The sequence below is a fragment of the Dermacentor albipictus genome, chromosome 8, assembly GCF_038994185.2.
Source record: "Dermacentor albipictus isolate Rhodes 1998 colony chromosome 8, USDA_Dalb.pri_finalv2, whole genome shotgun sequence".
Classification (NCBI taxonomy): domain Eukaryota; kingdom Metazoa; phylum Arthropoda; class Arachnida; order Ixodida; family Ixodidae; genus Dermacentor; species Dermacentor albipictus.
In genome coordinates this window covers 83,984,114-84,008,435 of record NC_091828.1, presented here as the reverse complement: position 1 = coordinate 84,008,435, position 24,322 = coordinate 83,984,114, and the positions used below count along the sequence as shown (strand labels likewise).

The 24,322-nt window shown below is 48.3% G+C and overlaps 1 protein-coding gene across 2 annotated transcripts in view; it reads right to left on the bottom strand.

Moving 5' to 3' along the window:
- Positions 1-24,322, bottom strand: part of Nmdar2 (NMDA receptor 2) — a 256,773-nt gene that overhangs the window by 214,797 nt on the left and 17,654 nt on the right. Inside the window, exon 1 of one of the 2 annotated variants that reach the window (XM_065427670.1) lies at positions 12,919-12,939. The exons of the other annotated variant lie outside the window; for it this stretch is intronic. The gene's annotated coding sequence lies outside the window, so the exon portion shown is untranslated. Of the gene's footprint in view, positions 1-12,918; positions 12,940-24,322 lie in introns of those variants that run through there. 2 annotated transcript variants of the gene reach the window in all.

The window sequence follows — 24,322 nt, the reverse complement described above, 5'->3', positions numbered from 1 at the left end:
GCACAGACTTCTTAATGAAGTATTGCATTACAGGCAACCACTTCTTTGATTTTAAAAGCGACGCTTTTCGTAGCTAACCACTCCGGGTTTCGTTGGTGTGGCTGCGGCTTGGCTGTTCTCTTGCCGAATATGCCACCCAATCACAGCAGAGTCAGCGAACCGCGCGCGCTGTCCATTTGCTCGCACTACCACCAGATCGCGCTCGCCTCCGCGCGTAGCGGCCGTGCAGGGGAATGAAAAAGAAAGACCCAGAAAGCTCGTCCTCCCGCATCCGCGGCTGCACGGCAATGATGAAGTAAAGGCTACTTGCCGATAGAATGAAACCGTGACGCGTTCAAAGCATGCGTACGTGCGCGCGTGTACTCTTGCTTCGACTCACACAAAGCTAACAAAACTGACACAAAGCTTTCCTGTATGTACACTCAAACTCGTTTTATCGAATAAATTTTTTTTCTTGATTTTCATTGATACAGGAAGTGGGTATGTGCCGATTCTTGGTACGAAAGACTAAATGTACCAAGATGTGTGTTCTACTTTTCTGTGCACACATGTGACCGTCATGATGCCCGCCCAGGTTCCTCAACGGCTCCTCCGTTCCGCTGCTAAGCACGAGGTCACGGGTTCGAATCGCGGCGCCCGCATTTCGGTGGCGACGAAATGCAAAGAAGGCCCTCATGCCGACCATCGGGCGTTCATTGAAACTCCAGGTGGTAAAAAATTAGCAGTGGCTTAGCTCGGCTAAGCCAGGATACACGTAGCGTGAGCACGTTGCTCAGCCTCCTGGCGACGCCGCTTTGCTAGACGTTGCTCCCTTTGCTCCGGTGTCTCCGCAGCTCGTCTAGCCTCCTTCTGCTCGTTCTTCCTACGCTCAAACACTAATTGCCCGGCCACTACTTCGGCGTCCCATCAGTTAAGCTTCTCTGCTCTTCTGCGCCGCTGAGCAGAAATTTCGCTCGCCTTCTCCATGCGCCCCGCTATATTTATACCCCCCCTGATACCTCTGCGCATGCGCACAACATGAGAGGCGCTATCAAGCGGCACCGACGCAGCTCCAGACTTGGCTACTGCGCAACGGAGGCGCACAGCTGGGCACGCGCCGGCGCCAGTGCGTCTGCCGCGGCTATGACGTCGCTCCTCCGGAATGCACAGACTGGCGACTTGCGCGTGGCGGCTCCGGAGCGCCAGCTGTGTGCCGTCTGACGTCACTGCTCCTCGCGCATGCGGAGCACGGCTCTCCAGGAGCCACGCTAAACTGCTCAACCTCAGCCAGCGTAGCTCACGCTACAACATTTGTCCGGAGCTCCTCACTGCGGCGCGCCTCGTAATCAGACTTTTGTTTTGGCCTGCAAAATCCCACAATTTAATACATTTTTGACCATCACGATGCGTTCTTCCTCAGACAAGCACCAAACATTGCGTGCGTACTTGTGACATCGCTGGGTAGACGTCTCACACATCGGCCCGATTCAGTGTTTGAACTTTGCCATAGCTTGCGACCGCTGTAGTGCATAAATATATATATAGCACGCCATTGCGGTTGGAACTTTTACGGAGAGGGAAAACACGAAGACTGCACGAGATTACACAGTGCGTCGGAAAGAAATATCCCTATTGCACGCTTTGCAGTTAGTTGCGCGGGATTTGATACTCACCGCTTGACTAAAGCTTCAATTCACATAGATCGCAAAGTATGCTTCGGACTTACATAACTTGTTTTCTTTTTTTTCTATTTTGTCGTCGTAGTTGTACTGCTCAAATTGTACTTACTCTACAATGCTGCCCTCTAGTCAGGTCTTCTAAAAAACAAAATAGATAAATAAAGCTTATAACGTCGAAAGCCTGGTTCTTACTGTCGAGGAATTGCGCAGTGCCACAAAAGATTCTACAGCAGGAACACGAGTTAAACATGCTAGGGACAGGTGAAGTGGCAGGCAACCTGTTTAAGCATTCTTTTCACGCGAAAACCCCTACCAATCGTTACATGTAGAAAACGAAAGTGATTTGAATTCAATCCCTTACCGAGGCGCTTCCGGGAGAGGGAAAAAAAAGGAGACTGCTCCGCAATCCAGCAGTATACAGCTACCACTCTCTCCCATTCATCCAGTCGGGCACATCAGGAACAGAGGTGGCGCGGGATTGTATAGAGGAGGGAAGGGAGAGGAGAACGGGAGAAAGGGATAAAGGAGGAGAGACACTCCGCGGGCGAAAACTGAACCCGCGCCCTGTCGGCGTGTCCCTAATCAACGTCGCTCACACGAGAGAGCCGCAGCGCCCGGCACAAAACATCGCCCGCCGGTCCGGGCCCACTAGCCCTCTGTCGGTTCTGCAGGGAACCATCGCGAGCCATCGTCGCCGGCCGGAGCGCACGAGTTCCTGCAACGTTAATGCCGCGGTCCCAACACTTGGAGATAGGCGCAGCCCGCCGAGCCACTTCGCTCGCTCGCGTTGTTTCGTTAATTTTTCGGCGAGTGGACGGGGCTGGCCCGACTATCGGGGCCACCGATTGTTCGGGCTATGTTGTGAGCGAACGGTGCGCATCGCGGCAAGAACCGACCCTCCTTGCATTTCGCGCGGCTGGGCAACGCTGCTTCGCGTTGGGGTTTGCAGTCTGAGCTTTCCGATAGCGCGAGCTTTAAAGCGAAGCTGGCTTTGCTTGCCCCCCTGCCCGGTGGTTTGGCCTTGTCTCTGTCGACGAGTAAACTGGACTTACGTCCCCGATCGCGTAGCAATAACACCACATTCCACACATGCTCGCACGCACGCACGCACGCACGCGCACGCGCACAAACACACACACACACACACAAACACACACACACACACACACCATATTAAAGCAACTTGCCACTTTTATTTCGCGCCATTATGAGCACATACGTACTAAAACGTTATTTGAGTCGAAACGTGATTAGTTAAGTAATGACATTGTGGGCTATTGGTTTGCTGTATTATCCACAAGTGAAATCGTCACAAACGCCGCTTGGAGTTCTGCGTTAAATTTTAGCGCTTCAATCAGCATCTCGAGCCATCAAATACACATTAAAGGCCACAGTTGATCCTAATTGTTGACCGGAAGTTGCAGAAATAATAACTCAGAAGGGGTTGATAGAACCTTTCTTTCAGGACTTTCGCACATTAAATATTGGGCCGGAAAGGGTTGCTTGTCAGTGAAGATATTGAGGGAACATCTTGAATGGACAGCGCAATATTACGAAGATAGAAGGCAGAAACATGCAGGACAGCGCTGTGTGCTTGCCTTCTGTCTTCGTCATATTGCGCTGCCCCTTCAAGATGGCCAACCAGGACCAACTCGACCAAATGTCGATCCTTCTACAATGATACTGGAGGGCTAATTTCGCCTTTCTGAATTCCAGCAACCCAACGCAGTTGCCAGTACGTCAATGCGAACTCATAGTAGCATACACAGCAGGGCCGCACATGCTCCATTTTAATTAAACTCTCTCCCCCTCCATCAAATGTGGCTTACCAAACACATTATCAAAGTACTTCCCGCATAAAGCCAATGCACATCCAAATCCACCTACGCCATATCATCGCCGTGATGACTGGGCTCGCACTAGCTCGCACTAGCTGCAGACATCCCCTCACGCCTCCCTACTCCTCTTCCTTCTTTCTTTCCCTCCTCCTCTTCCTCCCTCAAGTGCTCTCCCTATGGCTAACCCACCCACGTTCGGGAAGTCTCAGTGTTACGTCCGTATCCCGCTCTCCCAATGGCTTTCCTCGCAACCTTTGACATTCGGGAGACCAGGGGCCAACGTTAAGGAAAGCCCCACGCTTTCATAACGAGCTTTCCGGGAGGACGGCCAACAGGCGCCGCTCTTATCGCCCACTCAAACAAAAATAAAAAGCTGAGCATGGTGGCAACTGCCATCACCCCGTTTCAAAGGGGACGCTCCTACCTTATATCCATCCATCTATCCACCGGACCGTTCCTTAAGCCTTGTTCAACTCGTGTTCCGCCTCTAAGCTACCGAGTGCAGCGCAATGCACGAAGGCTTCGTAGCGCGGGGCATGTGTGGCTTGCGTGCAAGTTCCCGCACGTCTCTACGCTGCTGTTGATAGTTATGGTCTTTTGGCATTCCCTTTGATATACAGGGCGGTGACAAATAGCCACTTAGCGTGCTCGAGCCAATCAGGTATGCTATGCGTGCCTATGGTTCTGGCGTTTTGCCTGCATGTCTTCGATCTTTTGTCTCTATGCATCTTGTGCACCCAATGCCGTCTGCCGTCGATTCGCCCTACTGACGATATCGAGCGGTGTTGGCCCAAGAACCTGTGTGCACTTACCGAGCGACTTATACGTCCACTGTTTATTTGTTGTTGCAGTACTGGTAGTAGTAATCTTCATTATTATTATTATTATTGTTAGTAGTAGTAGTAGTAGTAGTAGTAGTAGTAGTAGTAGTAGTAGTAGTAGTAGTAGTAGTAGTTGTAGTATGTTGTTGTTGTTGTTGTTGTTGTTGTTTGGAACAAACATTTTCTTTAAACTCTATGTACCAGAACGCAAAATAACGTCTTTCTGCCCAGAGGGATTAACTGGAAGAGATCATTTTTTATTCACGACAAGTCCCAATGTTCAGCTAGTTCATTCATTAAACTCTACTGATTAAGGATTTGGTAAGCATTGCAAGTTGCATGTTGGAACTGCAAAGTTTAATATGAGCAGTAATGAAGTCACATTCCTTTAGCAGAAATACTCAGACTGTAGCCGGCGTCAGTTCTGACGTGCTCGTGTCCAAAATGTGCCGGAAAATACATGGGCATCCTAACCAAGAAATTTTTTAAATCTCACCTTGGTGCACCCCTGGACAAAAGCAACCCGAATGTCAATGTATTTAGCTGCTTGTTATCCCGTGCGGTCGAGATAGACTGTGAAAAATGCTGCCTTCTGAGAGACAATGCGAATTTCCCCCTCATGTATTCCATAATAGCACGAAACCGCTAATAGATTACAGATTTAAGAAGAAGCATAAAATCGGGACTGACTTTCATTTGGGACTTTATATTCTATAAAACATTAAAATGGTTTCCTTGGAACCCCGCGGAAATAGGTTGAATGGAAGTTTTTCATGAAAGGCCGAATGTAGGAGACAAAACTTCGATTTAAGGTTCCTGCTATTTTTTGTAAAAATTTTGGAACTTTCAGAAAATTTTCAGGCACTAAGATGACGAAGTCGTAGCCAGGAACACATAATTCCACTGTGTGCACTAGATTTGCCGTATCGTCTGAAGTGCACAAATTCGTCAAATTATAGTTTACAGCGTATGTAAATCTTACATGAACATATTCCATAGTCACACAGAATATGTAAATTTCGACCCCTTTAGATATTCTAAACGTACCCTTCGCGTTTTCCCACCATCCCTTTTCATTGCGAAATTACGACGTTATGAACATAGGGCTTCAGTTTCTTGAGCTTCCCGGCATTTCGTTACCTTATTACAATATTGAAGGCTAAACTCAAGTCGCGCATTTAACACTACGGCTTCACATTAACTTCTTTTTGAATCCAACAATAGTTTCTTTTTTTTCAAAGTCCGTTCCGCGGATGCCGGGAAAAAAGAATTTCTCCAGTCTCGTTCATTCGTTGCCGAGGTAAAGACTTCGCTTAGGCGTGCTCGTTACTGTAGACATACCACTCGCTTGTCAACGCTTTCCGCTACGTTTTTTTTAAGAGCAGCGGCCGACTTGCCTAATCCGCGATGGGGCCGCGACGCCTTCGACAAACACCGACGAGAAGCTCGCCGAATTACCGAGAAATTACAAACTGAGAACCTCTGAGCCCTACGTAGCCAGAGGGCGCTGGGTGCGACGTCGCTGTGCTCAGGACGTACACGCAATGCGGCACGGTTCTTTAATCACACGCACGTTACGAAACCTTCGTTTCGAAATCCAGGAGTCCCCGGAGGGCCGTCCGTGGAGGTTGGCCCCTCCCCCCCTCCTCCTCCAAACACGCTCTCCTCTTCGCTCGGCGAAAAAAAAAATTTGAAATGTGCAACTTTGGCTCTGAGCACCGTCAATTTCTCCTTCGTTAAAACGTGCTTCTTTTCGTGTTGCTTTTTTTTTTACTTGGAACATACTTTTCTTTGATAGCAGCGAGCGTATAGAGAAATTTGAGACCCGCCATTGTGGATTACATAAGGAAGCTGGGAAATTGCTCGCGCGGCAACTCGCTGTCTCCAGGTCGCTAATTAAAAATATTCGCTAACAAACAATTTTGAACGTTTGCTTATGGAAATGTGCAGCAGTATTAGGTGTCGTCCGCTCGGCGGAAATTCTAAAGCTAACGCGGTTTTTGAAATATTCCTTGTAGTTTGCTGTCTGTTCTATTCCGCATAGCTTATATATGCGTTCCTTGTTATTACAATATTATGTAACGCATGTTAGCAAATGCAAACCCTAATAATCGCTTACTATTGTGCTCTTTTCCACTGCCCCAATGGGTATTTGACCGAATCCACCATTCATCATCATCATCATCATCATCATCATCATCATCCTATTTTATGTCCACTGCCCAGGACGAAGGCCTCTCCCTGCGATATCCAATTACCCCTGCCCTGCGCCAACCAATTCCAGCTAGCAGCCGCAAATTTCCTAAATTCGTCGCTCCATCTAGTTTTCTGCCGCCCTAGAGTGCGTTTCCCTTCTATTGGTACCCATTCTGTAACCATAACGGTCCACCGGTTATATAACTTATGCATTACTTGATCTGCCCAGCTCCCATTTTTTCTCTTAATGCCAATTAGAATATTGGCTATACCCGTTTGCTCTCTGATCCATATAACCCTCTTTCTATCATCTTAACGTTATGTACAAGCACCTTTCACTGTATAGAATGACTTGCTGTTATCACTTGGGAACGTTTTGATTCGCTCCTGCTTGTGCCTAACGTGGCCTGCAGTACGTATAAATAAATAAATAAATAAATAAATAAATAAATAAATAAATAAATAAATAAATAAATAAATAAATAAATAAATAAATAAATAAATGGGCGAGGAAATACGTTGGCGTTCCAGCCAAATTTCCCAAAATCTCCTTCCATAGAATTTTCGCACAATCCTAGTAGGACGGCAAACGCCTTTCATTATCAGTATTTGATATCAGTACTAATTTTTTTTTGTAGAGTACTGCGCACAACAGTATAAGCGCAAGAGGGTGCGAACGAAAAACGAAAACGTGCATGTTAATAAATCGCAATGAATTCCACTCTGCAATTGTATGCGGGAAGAACGATTATAATATAAGTTACTCCTTGAGAATACAGATTTGATGTGACCATGTGTTTACGACGTGAGGATCGACCAGTATGTTTCTCCAAGTAGTCCTAAGGTTTTATTCCCAATTTACCAAAATAAAGAGCAGCTAAAAAAATCAAGCGTGCTGTATTTCTTCTTGGAACAAGTGGTTCAAGTTCGGCCAATTTTAACACCGGCGAAGGTTAGTGAAGACGTTTGAAACGTTTGTAAACGTAGCTGATGGCTAATGTTTGAATTTTTTTAAAGTTTTTCTACGTTTTCCTGAATAAAAGGGTTCCATACAGCACTGACGTATTCCAAAGAGGGTCTGATAAAAGTTTTATATGTCTTTAATTGGGAAGATTCGCCAAACTTATGTTTCAAAGTGCCCAATTTCTTTGGGGCTGTAGAGTATATGTTTTTATATGGGTAGTAGTTAATGTCAGTCCCCAATATTTGGATTCCTAAACTTCTTCAAGGAGGTTGTTCTTTATATGGTAGGCAAATAAAAGTGTGTTGCGTTTATTAGTAATGCCCATCGGCACAGTTTCCGGATGGTTAATTACCATTTCCCGTTTAGCACCCCATTCTGCCAATTTAATTAAAGTGTTATTCATGGTGATTTGGGCAGATAGCGAATTGACAGGGGTAAATAGTAACGGTATTTGATCTCGGACGTGTCGAAAATAGTGCCAGCTTTACCATCTCTATTATTTAGACGTGACTGGAATACTGCTGGGCTTCAATTTTGCAGTGCGACATGTGCCTTAAGGAGAATAATTGTAATATGCATTAGTCCACCTTTCTATTAGTTACCCGAAAATTGTGATCTGTCGTGCGCATAAATTGCGCTTTCTTGTAAAGATCCTTCTGAAAAGTCGGGAAAACTGTAGCTGTTACAGGCGATTTTCCTCAAAACTTCTTCGAATTAAAAAAAAAAAATAAACGTTGTATACATAATTCGAACGGTGTCTCTGGCTGCATAAAATGCTTGATGCGACATGTACGTTTATTTTTGCGTATCGCGGCTCTACAGTCGCATACAACTTGAAAAGGAAGCGGCACATGGCCCTCAAAGATGGGTGTGCACACGAGCCTCCACCAATGAGCGTGCACTCTGGAATGACGTCATGAGCCGGACGGCCGATGACCCCGCCAACGAAGAACATGACCACGTGTTTCGAATTGGGCCAGGTCGCGTCAAAGGTACTACTTAATTAGTCACGGCGGCAGTCGTCTGCAGCGCTTCGGTCATCTGGGAGGGGCTCCTCCTGCCTTCTTAAGTTGTACCCGACTGTAGTTATCTAAATGATCGCAAGTTCTTCTTTTATTATTATTAGTAACGCGATAAAAGCATGACTGTCGATGAAGTCGCCAGCTATTATTCATTCATTGTCCACGAAATATCACGTAGACATGTATTCTAACGCGCTCACACGTATGTCTTGAAGGACAAGAAATATCCCCAGGGTCATCAAGTGTCATGCACAATTGTTTTATTTATTTATTTATTTATATATTTATTTATTTATTTATTTATTTATTTATTCCAAATACTCTCAAACGCAAATGCAATGTAGAGGGAAGTGGTTACAAAGGAACGGTAAATTATACAAGTTATACGAAAGAAACGGTACTGCAAAAACTATTAAGGCAGAATACAAGAAATAACGACAAAACAAGAAACAAACAGCGTGATGCAAAATGACTCGCCATATGACAGAGTTAGTTACAATGATAACGAAATACAAATAAGGATTGTCTGTTGGGCTGCTGAGCAAGAGGTCACGGGATCGAATCCCGGCCACGGTGGCCGCATTTCGATGGGGGCTAAATGCGAAAACACCCGTGTACTTAGATTTAGGTGCACGTTAAAGAACACCAGGTGGTCAAAATTTCCGGAGTCCTCCACTATGGCGTGCCTCATAATCAGAAAGTGGTTCTGGCACGTAAAACCTTATAATTAAAAAAAAGAAAGGATTGTCTGAACAAAGCATGATCCGGGATAGAAACAAGACTGACAGGCAGGTGGTTCCAGTCACGTGAGATGTTCGGTATGAAAGAGTGTGCGAGAGGATGCACACCCTACTTTACTAATATGGTCAGCCTGCGATGAAAGGTACTTAGGTGGATGGATGAGCTCAGCGTGTAGATGATGATGATGGTAGACTATCTCAAATAAGCATAAGCGAAACTTTTCTGCGTAGCGATAACTGAGACAACGGTAAACTGGCTTTCATGGCTATTATGCTGGATATGTACGAAAATAACTGGCTAGTATAAAACGTGTGGCATTGTTCTGGATCAGTTGAACTTCATTAATGAGGTTGTCACGTTCGGGGTCCCCAACAGCAGCGGCATATTCTAATTTCGGGCGCACAAGCGTTTTATAAAGAAACAATTTTAGTTATGTTAAAGATTTGCAGAAATTTCGACGTAAGTATCTTAGCATTAGTGCTAGAACTAGTATTACGGTGACGAATTCCACGTTAGATAAATTTCGACGTAAGTATCCCAGCATTCACGTTGAGTTAATAAGTATTACGGTGACGAATTCCACGTTAGATGGTTTAGATCGGTTAGAACTGCTTTCCATGTTAGATCACACGTCATAGTAATTCCGAGATACCGGTGGCATGAGACTTGTTCAAGCGTACTACTTAGCAGTTTATAAACTGGGCGCCATTCGTTTGTGCGAGAAACATGCATTAATTTGCATTCATCAAAACTTAATTTCCATAAGCCACTTATCGCACCCACCCATTATGGAATCTAAGTCACATGGTAATATTTGTTCATCGTGCTCACTGCTAATGCCTTGATATTTAACACAGTCTTCGGCGTGAAGGTGAATATTAGAAGAAACCCAACTTGGTAAATGTAAATTAAGAAACGCAATAGGCCTAAAACTGAGCCCTGAGTTGTGCCATATGGAACATATGATGGTGAAGAATCGTGATGGTTAACCGTGACATACTCAAGTCGACTGGCAAGAAATTATTCCAGTCATGTTAGTAATATATGTCCAAAGTTCAACGCTGAAAGTTTGACCATAACAACTGCGTGGCATACTTTATCAAACAGCTTTCGGGAACGTTAAAAATTTTCTAGAAGAGATTTACATTCTTGGTGTGTATTAGTACGTGCACACTAACTATACAATTATTAAGTACCGAGGCTAGATGCACGACTGTTTCTTTTTATTTGTACTTTGCTTTTGTGAACTAGCGCAGCTCCTCGAGTGCGCTTGCCTGAGTGGCCGTTTATATACCTCGTGCGCAGCTTCCATCATGCGCACGAGTGCTCAATACCTCCCTGTTTTATTGCAATTAGCATTATTTGGTGACTTCACACACTTTTCGGTATGTCCGTGTCTATAACCTACTACCACGCAAACTTGGCCAACTGGGTACGTGCCCGAATAGTAGGCAACTTGGGGAATAGACAACTCGGCCCACTGGACTTGTACCACCGGGCAGCTGACACTGGGTACTTACGGGAACATTCTTGCCCAATCCTCCAGAATGAGCCTGTGCCAATGAGTCGGTGCCCGGATTAGAAAAGCGGAAGAAGAGGCGAGAAGTGATGAAATCAGGGCACCAGAAAAATTGAAGAAGTCAGCCACGGAAAAAGCGAAAGTGCCGGTATCAAAAAGCGGCCGACTGTGGAGCAAGAAGCGAAGAAAACGGAATGGGGACCCGAGTCTGCATTCAGCGAGAGAGGCGTTCATCTTCAGTGTGGCGGAGATGATGTCAGTAACAGAAAATTGAAGTCGGCTACTGAGAAGTGAAGAACTTGGAGGAAATATAATCCGTCACAATTTCCTTTTTTTGCTCCAGTGTTAATCGCATTAACGTCGACATTCGTGGTGAGGTGGGTTCTACCGAAAATTCTCCCTCTTGCTATTCCTTCTATCACACTTGGCCGCAGTACAGGGCAGCGAAGCAGGCGCTTGTTTGGGTGTTACCTATTCTGTCCATTGTCCTCGTTTTTTCTCTCTGTTTTGTTGTCACGTGATAGCACCGCTGGACGTGGTTTCGATGTCTCTTTGCTTCCGTAGTTTATTCCAGCGTTACTTTCCGTGTGCTTTTACCATTACGCTGTAGCGTCTCTGTGTGGGCATCCTATGATAACAATCGATTGCGGAAGCCCTTGCTTTTGTAGTTTCGTTTCAAAACCGATTCAGCAATGTCCTGTGAGAGGTTTGAAGAATGCGTTTCATATCAGTCGCATCTGCAAATGCCTTTAATTGGCTACATATTCAGTTAAATGTTGTGGCCCTTTAAGTTGAACTTGGAATCTCCTTCGCCAGGTCACTTTTTAACTATACTTAGCAGTATTAGAGTCTTGTGCCCGCTAACAGAAAATACGTCTTGTTCGCTCCGCGTTTCCCGTACTTGAGAGGCAATTTTATAGGATTTTCGCTGGAATGCAACTATGATTAAATGCACCCACCAGTTTATCCCAGGAACTGCTAGCCAACGTGCAGGCTTACTTCGTGCGCTTTTGATTCTACGCGCCATGAAGTATCAAACCTGCGACATGGTGACCAGTAGCTAAATGCAATAAGATAGTTTTAGTTTCACGTGAGCAGTGGGCTGGCTATGCGCACATAAAGACCTCGTTGTGTCGCAGTGCGCAAGCGCAGAACGTACGGATTTTCCTCCGGTCTCACTGTCGCGCGTTGAACTTGCGCATAAAGTTTGCGTCTTATGCGTACGCGACGGACTCCGCATGCGAAGCTCGCACGTGAAACTGCTACTCGCTCTTGGTCATCGAGAGGAAGTCGATTACGTCACCCGACGAGGCCGCCGGGATGCATATTACGGCTCGCAGTCACTGCACCAGGAGGTATAACGCAAAATGTGCCGCTCGAGTACTTTACGAAAGCGTGACTCTCGACTTCGACCGGCTCGTCTGTGGGACAAAATTGGCCGCGGCGACTTTCACGCCTGCCCCGGCAAAGATCGCGCGGTTGGCCCTACGAAAGTGGGCGGAAGCAACCAGGGCCATATTTGCCATGGGCCGCCGAGCGCAATCTGGAAACTATGCGACCCTTCCAGACGGCACGCAACACAAGTATACACAGTTCTCGCGTGAACGCACGTGGGGGCTTCCAAGCCACTCCAACTCACCTTCATCTCTCAACTCCGTCTCACCGGACATCTCCAAGAGGACGCGAGTGTGCTTGACATAATGCGATCCTTCTTTGTCTACTTGCTCATCGGGCGGCCGGGCCCCCGCCCTTCCCGAAAGTTGAACCCCTTGCGTAACGGTATCGCCAACAGCGGTGCTTACGACATCTGCGTATAAAACTCCGTCGCAGGAGACATTGAGCCGCCCCTTCTTCGCCGGTATATACAGACTCGCCTTTTGTGAGCAGAGAGGTGCCCATCTATTTCGCGTTAGTTCGCGCGAACGACGGCGCCACTGACGGAGACGAAAGGATGCTGGCATCATCAGTCACCGCCAGAACAAAGCCGACGAAGGGCCTCTCAGGTCGGCGCAGAGACTCGAGTGTCACGGGCGTCGCTATAGCCTAACTCGTGGCCATTCGACACTGCGAGGTCACAAAGTTTTCATTCGTGAGCAACGGGGTGTTGCGTGAGGGGAGCTCGACGCAACTTGCGACGTCAAGTGGACGCGTATACTTACATTTGACGCGCAATGCTCGGCCAAGTGGTTAGCTACGCGCATTTTGCTCGTATCCGTAGGCACTGCAAGCAAAAAAAAAAGTTTTTGATAAAGATGCGTTGGCAGTGACGGTGGCACGACGATGACGTCACGACAACAGTGAGGACGCAATAGAGAGTTTTAGTTTCATCATCATCATCATCATCATCATCAGCCTGGTTACGCCCACTGCAGGGCAAAGGCCTCTCCCATATTTCTCCAACAACTCCGGTCATGTACTAATTGTGGCTAAAGTGGCTAAAAATAATAAAGTGGCTAATAATAATAGTAAAGCTACTAATTGTGGCTACTAAAGTTTTAGTTTAGGGAACGCAAGACACTTGCGTACGCAAGAAATAGGGGCGACAGCACTGCGCATGCGCAGAACCGTCTGCGCGTGCGCAGTACCGTCGTCCCTAGTTCTTGCGTACGCAAGCCGCTGGCGTTCCCTAAACTAAAACTCCCTAATGATATTTGTGATACGACTACGACAATGGAGCCGCGACCGCGCGACGACTCCCGAGGCACGACGACAACAATGGCGGCCACTTCGGTGAGGACGACGGGGATGCCATTTTGATGGATCCACAATTATGGGCCCGGCAATGACGATGAAGAAAAGTAAGCATAACTTAAAGAGGGGGGGGGCTGGGGGGAACCGCGGCCACTGCGGCCGCATTTCGATGGGGGCCGAAATGCGAAAACGGCCGTGTACTGCGATTCGTGTGCGCGTTAAAGAACCCCAGGTGGTTCTAACTTCTGGTGCCCCCGCTACGGCGCAGCTCGTATTCATATCGTAATTTTGGCCCGTAAAACTCCATGATTCAAGTTAACTAATTTAGGGCTTGAACAGGGCCGGCCTTTGGTTGGTTTAGCTACTATCGCTCTGTCACTGTGCTGTGGCACAGGGCCCGGTGACTCTACCATGCTAACGGTGATCCTGCTAACTTCATGTGCCACCGTGTCAGCCACGGCGTAACAGAACAACGAAACAATGACGCCGGCCCAACGACGACATTTCTATGACCCGGCAACAACGCATGCGAGATGACTTCGATGGCGCGCTAACCTACGACTATGAGAACGGGACCTCTACTCTACGAAGCTTCACCCACGTCAGTCAAAAAAAAAAGAAAAAAAGAAATGCGCGAACATTCGACAGACGTCGATGGGGCACGAGGCCAAGGTGCCCAGGCCTGGCGCGACTGAAAACACACGTGGTTGCACACTGCACATGAATTTGGCGTAAACATTGGCGGAATTCTTCGGTACATATATCGCCACGAAAAATCATCGGACGCAGTTGAAGGACACCGTGCAAAGCGCTATGGAAGCTCAGATGCGTGACGCGGAGCATTTAATCAAATAAGCAACTCTCGAGAGTTATTTATGCAAAGTTTAGCGTCTCAAGGCACCAGAATTCGCGCGATAAGTTCATAAGGGCGTTCCGCGTCCTCTGTCGATGCATGGACCCGTTGCGTAATGGCTTCAGTGTCAGGCTGCTGTACTGGAGGTGCTCTGTTCGAATCGTGCCGTCGGAAAATTTTAATAATGTTCATTTATCATACGGCATACATTGCTGAAAATGACGAGATTACAAAGCTGCTTGAGGCCAGAGGGACGAGGTTTAGCCAAATCCGTCTCCTTCCCATAATTCCCGTGCAGGTACAGCAGCTCCCATTGCAGCTCCCATGGAGACCAGCGCCAAAGCTCCCTCTAATAACTATTTTATGGGGCCCCATGCACTCCTACGCGTGCTTTTACAAAAAAAAAAAGAAAAAAAACGTGTGCGCGCGCATGCGCTACTGCGACTTGCTTCTTCGAGCTGCGCGCTGCTGGAGCTCTGTTTCGAGGACTGCCTTGATCACTCTGCGTTCACGCGGCGCATTCGCCTGCTTCGTCCGGTACGGGTCGCAAACAACACACGAGGACACGCTGGAAAAGACGTCACAACTGTCAGCCGAATTTTTCAAGCGAAGCTTGTATTGCCGGACTCGCGCTGTGGCTGTCGTCGTACTCGAAGGGCCAGGCCTTCCTCACCCGCAGTTGGCGGCAGGGGGCCTTCCAATCACCCACAGCTTCTAGACGGGTTCTCCTCCTCACCCGCTCCGCCCTAGGCTTCTGTAGCAGTCGCGTCGTTGTTGCCGTTCGAAAAAGCTCAAGCCGCGCGAAAATAGGAGTTGCTCGTCGGTCTGCTGACTCGAAGCACCGATCTTCGGGTTGCGAGACGACTACGCTAACCGATTCAATCACTGTTGGCTCACCACACGCGCCCTTTAAAGCGAAGTTTTATATTAACACGACAGCGTTAAGGAGCTCGTGTCGCACAAAAGCCGGTGTCGTCGGCGTCGGTGTCGGCGTAGGCGGCGTTGGCCGTGAGCGATAAATCCCAGCAGGCATTTAATGAATAAAAAAAAACAACTTGCAAGATGGGCTAGGTGGGAATCGAACCAGGGTGTCAGGAGTGTGAGACGGAGACGATACCACTGAGCCACGAGTTTTTTTTTTGTTTATTTTAAGTTCGATGCTTCAAAGTGGTACAAAAGCGCCTCTAGTGAATGCGGTGTTTTCATGAAGAAGTAGACGCAGCGCAAGGCGCGAGGGAATCAAAGGCGTCCCCTCCTTCTCGAGGAGGGAAAGAGCGTTCGCGTGTTCCCTCTCCTTGTTCCCGCCGTCTCCTACCAGTTCAGGCCCGGCAGTCAGACTGGGCGGCCGCTTAAGGTTCGTTCTGCCGAAGAGCAGGCTGCGTTGAAGGAACGGGAGCGGGTCGCGCGTCGTGCGTTCGGCCGAAAAACAGGCGGCGTTTCACGAATGCCGCCAGGAACTCGATTCAGAAAGGGCTCGTCGTCGACGTGCGGACCTCGCCGTGAGGGAGCGCGAAGCCGAGACGTTACGACAATGTGGAGCCGCGGATCACGCGCTTCGCTTGCACCCCTCTTCACAGTAGAGCAAGGGCGTTCACTTTTATGCGAAGCACACTAGCCGCACAACCACGCTCTTCCTTGCTGCGCCGCGCGCGGCCGCGTAGCTACCATATGACGTCATAACAGCTGCAAAAACGGAGGCTCAACTCTTGCGCTAGCTTGCGGCCGCGTAGCTACATAGCCGGGTCTCAGCTCGTGCGCTCGCCTGCATGAGTTGTTTCTTCGTCTAGCCGAACCAAAGATAGCCAAGCAACAGCAGTTCACCAGGCTAAACAGTGGTTCAACAAGTAAAATAAAGGCTAGTATGCTTCGCATCCTGGGCTTAACCTTAGCTAAGCCACAGCCATTTTTTGTTATAGTTTTCGTTTATTGTGAGCTACGTTAATCACTCGTGGGGTCGCCAGCCCGTGGGGTCGCCAGCAGCCACTTCGCAGGCAGCGCAATGACCCGGCCTGCCCCAATAGTAATGGAGTAGCGGTTGCACACGGGCAGAAACCGTACGCAGAAAAGGACCATTAGGCATTTCGAATTATTGTGCAAATAATGGCCGCCTCTTCCAGCCACCCAGATCAAACATAATTACGCCATCTGTTACGGCCAATGATTAAACATTCCTCGTGGTCTCAAAAGAAAATGTCTGGTATAACGATGATGACGACGAGGCTTCACAAAAAAATGGCTGTGGCTTAGCTAAGGTTAAGCCCAGGATGCGAAGCATACAAGCCTTTATTTTAACGTGACAGCGTTAAGGAGCTCGTTTCGCAGAAAAGCCGGCGTCGTCGGCGTCGGCTCAGGCGTGTGGCGCTTGCTCAGGCGCACACTTCGTTGTCGCGCCGAACGCTGCGTTGCTCGACGCTCACCGCGTCCGACGCGGGGGGCGACGCCGCGAGCGACGGCGCGAGTTGGAGCGCCGCTTCTCCGCTGTCGTGACGTCACGGTGTCACGTGGTATTCAAGGCGACACCGCCGCGCCTGAGGAGCTGGGTTGAGCTCTCGTAATATGCTTCGCATAAAAATAAATGCTGTTATTCCTCTCTCTCTCTTTCTTGTTGACGAAAGCTGGCTAAAAAAAGGACAAAAATAACTGACGCAGCGCCGTCGTCCCTAAGCGCATCTTCTTGGAAAGCAGGAAAGGGGAACCGGAGCAAGGCCGCTGAGCGCTCCCCACGGATTAGGCGCCCGTCGTTGGCGTGAAATCCTTCGCAGGCACCGCCGCCCCAAGGCGGAGCAGTCCGGTCGACGCGGCGCGTAGGCGAATCACGTGGCCCCGGGGGAGAAAACAAGAAAGGAAAACGAAGTGGTCGCTTGTAAAACTAGGCACCCGTTTCCAGTTTCGAAAGAGATTTTCCGGCGAGCGTTGGCGCTCGAAAGGACCGCGAGGCGAGGAGGCACTCGCGATGCCAACGTTACAGGAAGAGCTGCGACACAAGACACCCCGAAGAAGCTTCCGCGCGCTTCACGGAGCGCATTATGTCCACGTTTTGTTCCCCCGAAAAAAAGTCGTACAGCGTTAAAGAGGCCTAGGAGAGGGTGTCGGAAGCGGGTTCAGTATAGTCCTCTCGCGTTAGGGAACGCGTCTTTTCGCAGTCCCTAACAACTCGCGTAAGACCAGGCGAGTCTATTTGTGATCAGTTTCTTTCGTTTGCCGTTGTGTGTCCATGCGTGCGTGCGTGCGTGCGTGCGTGCCTGCGTGTGGGTGGGTAGGTGCGTGGGTGGGTAGGTGCGTGGGTGGGTGGGTGGGGGCGTGCCGGACCGGCTTGCGGGAATGACCTTTCAGCACGATCCCAAATTCTACCGGCGCTGGAAATATTTGAGCCAACACAGCGCGGTTTAACGAAATTCTTTCCTCTGCTTCGTTGGGCACCATGCTGAAGAGATTACTTTCGGAGAGACACATAAAGAACTATTGACGCCACATTTGCCATATGTCGTTTTTTCTTGCGTTAAATAAAGGTCTCTAAATCCTCCAAAAAATATACTTGCAAACGTTCGAGCTCCAACCCCGAATAAGAGGTCGTGCCCAAATCTGCGCCCCAATGCTCTCTGGATAGCAGGAATATATCTAGAAGGCGATTATTTTGGCTAACTCTGTGAGCAGGAAGCAAATGAGAGGCCGGAATCACGTCATAGATGACGTGTTTTATACATCACTTATTTCATATGGTACCTGTGCCTACCACAAAATTTCGGTTTCGCTACCCACGGCAGTGGATGCGTCGTGACGTAAGGATGCACTGACTCGCTCGGTTGCTGTAATCGTTGCGGCGATTGGACACGACCGAAGGCACATGAAACACGCGCGTCACCATCATTTAGCTTCATTCCTTTAGAATCAACGTCGCGTTACCTAGCCTCATTTCTGCACAAGGTCAGCAACCTTACCTCTACGTCAGGATAATCTCGATGACGCCAGGTCCGGCGTTTCTCGATCAAGATTAGGTTTAATATAATGTATCATGTAAATCTTTCCCAAACGTCATACCCTCGAAGCGTTATCTTTTTTTTTTACGTGCGAAAGTGCTCAGATCACGTTAAAGTATTTCTCTGTATCTCTCTCTCTCTACATGTTATAACAATATATGCATATATAACACGTAACAATTTCTCTGTCCGTCCGTTCGTCCGTCTGTCCGACTGGCTGCCAGCCCGTCCGTACGTCCGTCTGTCTCGCCCTCACTTTAACTTTTGCGTCACGTTAAATCCGGCACCCTTAGAGTGTGACGAAAGCCTGCTTCACAAAAAAGAACTGACCGGCCGTTGGCGCCCACCTCGACTGTGGGATTCGCCCTCGTATTGTGCCGACAAAGGCATAAATTATTTTCATGCGAGGCTCGGAAACAAATGCCCACCCAGGGCGCGCACTTCTGTCACTCTATCCCCAAATGCGGCCGCCGTCGAAGGGAGGAAGGGATCGGCATCCCGAATATCATCCGCGCCACCCTAAGCAGCCTCGACGCGGATCGAAGCAGCTGTACCCCCCCAGGCTTTGAATACATTGATCGCCGAAACGACCGGATGATAGCCCTGCTTCCGGTCCCCCGCCCCCCGTTATGGAAGCTCGCCAGCTGCATCGTAAAGATACTCGCGGTCAGTCTCTCGCGCTCCATCGTGTGCCGACGACGGTTTCGTCGCGGTCTTTACTCGGCGGGAAATCTCGGGCCGCTGGAGTGTTCGCGCAGCACCGACTTAAGGGGCGGAAGCAAGACAAACAGCAAGCAGAAACAAGCATTAGACCCCCCCCCCCCTTCACCAAAAAAAAAGCAACTATATTCCGTGGTGTCACTTTAACGCTGAACTACCACGGCTTATGAGCAACTCCGCATCGGCGTTTGCGAGCACAGGCTACACCGAGGACACCAATGGGAATTTTTTCTGCAATTACTTCATCAATAGGAATTACTGCATCGAGAAGAATTACTTCAAATTGTAATTTCTCCACATCTGGAATGTTTCCTACTTGTGCTCGCTGAAGGCTGTTCATTTTGATTAGTTCAAGCTTACCAGTTTCCAAGATGACGAACTTCAGTTTAATTTTGATGTGAACCTGAAGTGTCCCCGGACGGGACTTTACATGAGGGGCTCAGCAAGTTCAGCTCAGATCTCGTAAAACTTGAGGCAATAATTGTTATAGCGTAGGTCGAGGCGAAATTGATATAACTTACGGAATACTGAGGGCAATCTGCAGGTAATGGAACAGAAAAGAGACCGGGCGCACTATCGTCGCGAAATTGTGACAGCAGACATTCAATCAGTCTATTGATCAAACAACAAGCGTATCTTGACTGCTGATCGCTGAACAGTTCCAATAGGGCTGGGCCTTGAGGCGTCTGCTAGGTGCATGTGATGTTCTTTACCATATGCATAAGATACACGTTGGTAAAATAAGCTGAATATAAAGTTTACCAGTGAGCTTTGTTGACTTTCTCCCCGTCTTCTGTTCCTTCTTTTGATGCTGTAATTCTTGCTATTAATTAATTCTGCTTCTTTTGGAGGCTGCAGCGATATAGTAATTCAGCGCAATACTTGTGGGTGTTGTTTCTACCAACCAGTTTCTGTTGCCGCACCCACATCATCATGACCTGTCATGACGTCATGATAAAGTGACGAGCGTAGCCAGAAGAAAACATCCGCAGTATTGTCGCATATATATATATATGCGACAGTACTGCGGATGTTTTCCTATATATATATATATGAGCAGCGTCCTAAATTATTTAGCCGTATTATTTGCCTTCTGTGATGACGTCATAATTACGACGATGACGTGCCGTTGAGCGTTTCGGGACATACCGTGGCGTCAAATTATAGTATTCAAACTATAGTAGCATGGAATTTCGTACATACAAATTGCAATACATTCGCTAAGTGTCATCATCTTACGTGCGCCATGAGTGTGGTAGAGTATGTATAACATCGAAAACACGCGTAATCACTCCTTTGACGGAGCTCAAGATTTTTGAACAGTAAGGTAAACAAGCGGCGGGCACTTACATGAGAGGGCAGTTACGAGTACCCCCACTGTTACAATACAGTGTACACTTCGCAGATAAGCACTTGGGAAGTGTTTATCGCAGGCTGGCAATTAAATCGTGTTTTCTGTTTCCTTTAGGGGCAAACGTGACAAGTGTAGCGCCGGTATTCCTTCCCGGATCGACGGTCGACGAGACTCTTCGAGATTTACTCGAGATGTGAGTGACACAGTACGGCGGCTTCGCTTCAACATGCGGTACAAAATTTGCGTGTAAAAAAAAACTAGGAAAAAAAGGAAACGACAAATTTATATAAATTAGCATATTGCTTCTTTGCACGGGCGAATATTCCTCGGCATCACGAGCAGCGCGCGTCCCAACAGCCCAAGCCCCGCGCATGCGCAAGACTCTTCGCCTCTGCATCGGCACGATGGTTTCGAAATCTGCCGAACCGCCAAATCCCATCAAAGCGGCGAGGAGAATGGGACGCCGACATACGATACGCTCTACAGTAAGCTTAAACGATTCATTCCAGCTATCTCCGTCGTAGCGAAGATGAAAAGCGCGCGCAGCCCTAAGCCTAAATGCCTCGCATACTGAGCAGCATTCACGCTCGCGGCGCTCTCGATGGTCTGCCTGCGAAGTCACGAAGAGAACTAAGCCTAAATAGCTTCTGTGCACTCGGCGAAAAACGTCGCCCGTAGCATCCGCGCTTTCACGCGCTTTCTTTCTTTGTTTCTTTAGCTACGTAAACTGCTAAGCCTAAATTGCTTCTCTGTACACGCCACCCGACGTCGCCGTTTATGACGCTGCGCATTTTTTTCAGCAGGTCGCGGAACAGAAAGAACGAAGCAAAGCGGTTCGGTGTCAACGGGCATTAATGTGCACGCAGTGCCAAAAACAAACGAAAGCTTAAGCGGCGAGGCAACCATTTAGGAAGCGCGCGCTTTGGAAGCGCCGGTAAAATGCGCATTGCTTAAAGGATTACGGTTCCGAGCTCGCCGGCCATATTTGTCGTCGAAAGAGATTATATCACGGCCCTTTCGACGTGCGCCGTCGTGGCCGGCGCAAACGCGACGTTTCCCGATTATTATGCAACAGCAGCGAGAATTACCCACCCTGAATAGCACACCGAGCAAGCGTTGAATGAGCTCTTCCGTAGAAGACGCCCTCAATTTATTTAACAGTGCAGTTATGCGGCATTTATCTCCAACGGCGGCAAGAGCTAAGGGTCCCATACGCAGCTTTCGCGGCTATTGTCACACGTACCGTCGCAACGTTTTATTACCATAAAAATTATATGGCCACTCCGGGCGCATTTCAGCCGTCGGCGTCGCCGTGATGTCCCGTATAAAGTCCAAGCCCGCTAACACCGTGGCCGTGTGCCACATGCTGCGGGTGCGAGTGAAAGTGTGCGAGGGTGACCCGAAGATGCTAGCTCGATCTCGCGCGCGCAAGGAAGGAAGGTGGGTAGGAAGCGCGCAGTCTTCCGTCGCGCGAAATGTAGAGGGGGGGGGGTTCTACTCCCGCTTTGCCTGAGCATGGCTGCGCGGATGCTATCTTTAAAGGTATCTGTGATGAGTACAGAGTCTAAATGCACCAAGGGCTGATAGCTTCGTGTGCGCTACGTTCTCACCGCTCTGTTCGCATTGAAGTGAGACCCGCCGCGGTTGCTCAGTGGCTATGGTGTTGGGCTGCTGAGCACGAGGTCGCGGGATCGAATCCCGGGCCACGGCGGCCGCATTTCGATGGGGGCGAAATGCGAAAACACCCGTGTGCTTAGATTTAGGTGCACGTTTAAGAACCCCAGGTGGTCAAAATTTCCGGAGTCCTCCACTACGGCGTGCCTCATAATCAAAAAGTGGTTTTGGCACGTAAAACCCCAAATATTATTATTATTGAAGTGAGACGCAGCACGAAGGTCAATTCGCTCGCTGCTGCTGCCGCTCTTCCTCACGCCAGCGTTTCGACAGTGAGTGTACACGGTCATCGAGTCAGTTGTCTTTTCGCCTGTGGCCGCATGACACCACGCTACTTAATTTAGCTAGTAAGCAAATGTACACGAGTTTATAGGGCCGATAAAACTATTATCCTTACTTTGTATAGCTCTGTAAGAATTTGCTATCGCAATCGGTGCTTCGCCTTTTAAGCGAAACTGCAACTTTCTTTTAGCTTTCCCTTCTTTATTTCTTTTTCTTTCTTTTCCTTTGTGTGTAACTTGCTTTCATTACAAGGTTATTCAAAGTACGGTGCAACATTAGGAAATAGTGAAAAGGCCGCTGTATAGAGCAACTTCAGAGGGATCCCAGTCCCTCTGACGTAAGCATCAACGAGTCGCCTAATTCTTAACATAAAAGAACAAGAAGTTCACGGGAAGTACCCTATTTTTCGGACATAATAAGTCACGCCTTTGTATAAGTAGCACCCCACGAGTTCCGAAGAAAACGATAGTGTATACGTCACACAGGTGTATGAGTGAGTGAGTGAGTGAGTGAGTGAGTGAGTGAGTGAGTGAGTGAGTGAGTGAGTGAGTGAGTGAGTGAGTGAGTGAGTGAGTGAGTGAGTGAGTGAGTGAGTGAGTGAGTGAGTGAGTGAGTGAGTGAGTGAGTGAGTGAGTGAGTGTAGAAGCGACTCCCGTTTTCGGTTTTCGCTAACATTTGTATATCACCAGGACGTAAGACTCCGTCTCCCACAGCGCCAATTGCAAAGGCGAGCTTTACGCACACTCGGCCACACAAGCTTACGGGACATTATATAAGGAGAAGCAAAATTATTTTCCTCGAAGCCCGGGCACATATCCTCAAATTTAATGTTTAAGTCTGTAGTAGTTCTTTTTTTAATGAACATACTAATCCACTAATTTAGAAGTGCCAGGGCATAGCACAACAAGAATTCACATCTGCAGCGGTACGTCTGTCCAGTAAACTTTTACGACCGACTGACCGTACCACCAAAAGAAAACCGCGTTATCGCGTTTATTGCTACTCTTCAAGCACTTCGGTCAGGAATGTGCACTTTCGTGCTAAAAGCAGCAATAAAGCAACTTCAAATATGCTCGAGCAAACAAAACATAATCCTTTTACGTATTATTTTCCAGGGAGTTAAGGAAGCATTCAGGTGGCGTAATCAGACAGGAACGTCGCCGCGCCGAAAGTTAAAAGGGCGCAGCCAGGCGATATCGTGGTACGGCACACCGAGCTTGGAGCACAAGGTCACAGTGGAAAAGCGTGTTCCCGACCGCGTGCAATTTTTTCGCTCCACTGCGTTTTAATACGACGACAGCAGATGGCGCGGGCGTGCACCTTCGCTTTCGCCGCATAGTTTCGTTTTTCTTTATAGGCAGCTTGCGCCTTGCTTTACGTTCTGTCATCCCGTTTCTTTCGCCAGTCATATTCCCCTTTTCTTTCTTCCTTTTATGCCCAGCTACTCTCAGCGCTTGATGTATTCTGCGAAACTAATACCAAAGTATAGTGTTATCCATTCGCAAACGTGGTTCTAAACAATTTTACGCCAATTGCGAACCATCCACGTAGCAGACAGGCGCTTCCAATAGTGCTGCATGTTGAGGCTACTTGTAGTTCCCCTTCTATACGTATTTTGAGGCACCAGCAAACTTATCCGAAATCTTCCCGCCCTATAAAGATCTCTTTCACTTCGATTTTTTTTCTCCATCTCATGCAAGCAAAACACGAGCCGTCCACGACAGCTGGCAGACACGTCCCTACCAATCGGCAAGGGCCAACAACATTCCGATGCAGCATAATTTCTTCCCTGAGTCGATACCCTTCTGTGTTCTAAACGACGTGTTTTCTGGATCAGTGTATCATCGGGCGTCCCCAAATAAACACCAAAAACTTCCCACACCTACAAAGCAACGACTCACACGTTGCTTGTCTCCCTGTTATAGCGTGACATGCTATAATAGCGTGTCACGCTGTAACAGGCTATACCAGGCTATAATAGCGTGTCACGCTATAACGCTGTGTTACGCTAT